The sequence below is a fragment of the Delphinus delphis genome, chromosome 17, assembly GCF_949987515.2.
Source record: "Delphinus delphis chromosome 17, mDelDel1.2, whole genome shotgun sequence".
Taxonomy (NCBI): Eukaryota; Metazoa; Chordata; class Mammalia; order Artiodactyla; family Delphinidae; genus Delphinus; species Delphinus delphis.
Window position 1 is genome coordinate 4,200,271 of NC_082699.1, and position 1,967 is coordinate 4,202,237.

General features: G+C 40.7%; 1 pseudogene; it reads left to right on the forward strand.

The window, feature by feature from the left end:
- Positions 1-614: 614 nt before the first annotated feature.
- Positions 615-1,431, forward strand: LOC132413396 (signal peptidase complex subunit 2 pseudogene; annotated as a pseudogene).
- The last annotated feature ends 536 nt before the right edge of the window (positions 1,432-1,967 follow it).

Here is a 1,967-nt window from a genome sequence, read left to right on the forward strand (position 1 = left end):
AACAAAGAAGATATAAATAAATGGGAAGAAATATCTGTTCATACACTGGAAGACTCTACATAATAAAGAAATCAATTCTCCCTAAGCTGATATCCTGGTTTAGTGCAATTCCTATCAAATTCAGAGCAAGATTTTTTTGTAGCTATAGAAAATATTATTCCAAAATAATATATGGAAAGGCAAAGGAACTATAGTAGTTAAAACAATTTTGAAAAAGAAGGAGAAGGTGGGAAGAATCAGTCTACCCAGTTTTAAGCTTATTATGTAGTTACAGTAATCAAGACTGAATAGTTTCAGTGAAGGATAAACACTAGAGTCAGTGGAAGAGATTAGAGGATGAGGTAATAGCCCCACACAAAGACACCCAACTGATTCTTAGCAAGGGTGCAAAAGTGATGCAGTGAAGGAAGGAAAGCCTTTTCAACCAATGGTGTTGGAGCAATTAGACACCCATAAGGAAAAAACCTCATGGTCTAGAGCTGCACTAAGAGTTCTCACATGTGAAAAACTGATCCATAAAAGAAAAAAAAAGGTAAATCAAAGTTTAAAATTTTTGCTTTGCAGGAGACCGTGTTAAGGCTATGAAAAGGGGACAAGTAGGAGGGGAGGGAGACGCAGAGGCAAGCAAGATGGCAGTGACAGCTGCGCAGCGCGGGAGAACCGGTGGTGGCAGTAGTAGGGCTGGCGGTGGCCAGCTGTGGAACAGGCAGTAGCCACAGCAGCTTGCTGGATAAGTGGAAGATTGATGATAAGCCTGTAAAAATTGACAAATGGGATGGATCCGCTGTGAAAAATTCTTTGGATGACTCTGCCAAAAAGGTACTTCTGGAAAAGTACAGGTATGTGGAGAATTGCGGTCTCACTGACCGTCGCCTCACCGTCTGTACCATCTCCTGTTTCTTCGCCATAGTGGCTTTGATTTGGGACTATACGCACCCCTTTCCAGAGTCCAAACCTGTTTTGGCTTTGTGCGTTATATCCTATTTTGTGATGATGGGGATCCTGACCGTTCATCCCTCATATAAGGAGAAGAGCATCTTTCTTGTGGCCCCAAGGAAAGATCCCACAGGGGTGGATCCTGATGACATTTGGTAACTGTCGTCCAGTCTCAAAAGGTTCAATGACAAATACACTCTGAAGCTGACCTTCATCAGTGGAAGAACAAAGCAGCAACGGGAAGCCAAGTTCACCAAGTCCATTGCCAAGTTTTTTGACCACAGCGGGACACTGGTCATGGATGCGTATGAGCCTGAAATAGCCAGGCTTCATGACAGTCATGCCACTGTAAGCAAAATAAAACAGCCACTTCTAAAAGCAGCCGTCTTTTGGCTGGATCACGCTGAATTAAAGGGTGAGGGAGAAAGAATCAGAGAACTTAATATGGATAAAGTAAGAAATGTAAAAAGTGTCCATTTTGTCTTGAAATTTTAGTCCATTCTGGATAAGTATAATTTTCTAGCTCAGTTATGATAAGTTGTAGCTCTGATATCTAGCTATAGCCTCTCTGGTCTGCTGATTGCATTGTTTTGATTTGCTTTTCTGGAAAAGCAGTTTTGCTAAAAGCTGTATGGACTTTCTCCTCCATACCTAGCAGTACTTTATATGGTACAGCTTTGTGCCATGCAGCATTTGAAGACTCAGTTTTTAAAACTGCTAACCTGTTGCTGACTTTATTGTGTTAATTCCCATTTCAACAGCTGTTTCCCTTAATTCAGGATACAACTTCCTGTGCATGACAGCTTTCCTTCACATACCATTTTTGTGGATGTGTATATATCTGACTTGGGGAGAATTGGGGGAAAAAACCATAGATTTTTAATTTGTTTAAAAGAGACTTTCTGCCTGCTACATTTTGTGCTCTTAATCAGTTAAAGAAGCCAATGGCATTTTTAGCTTTATCTTGTCTGTTTTCCACTAGTATATCCCTGTTGGTTTGCTTGTGCCCTTTATTAACTGTCATTTTCTAA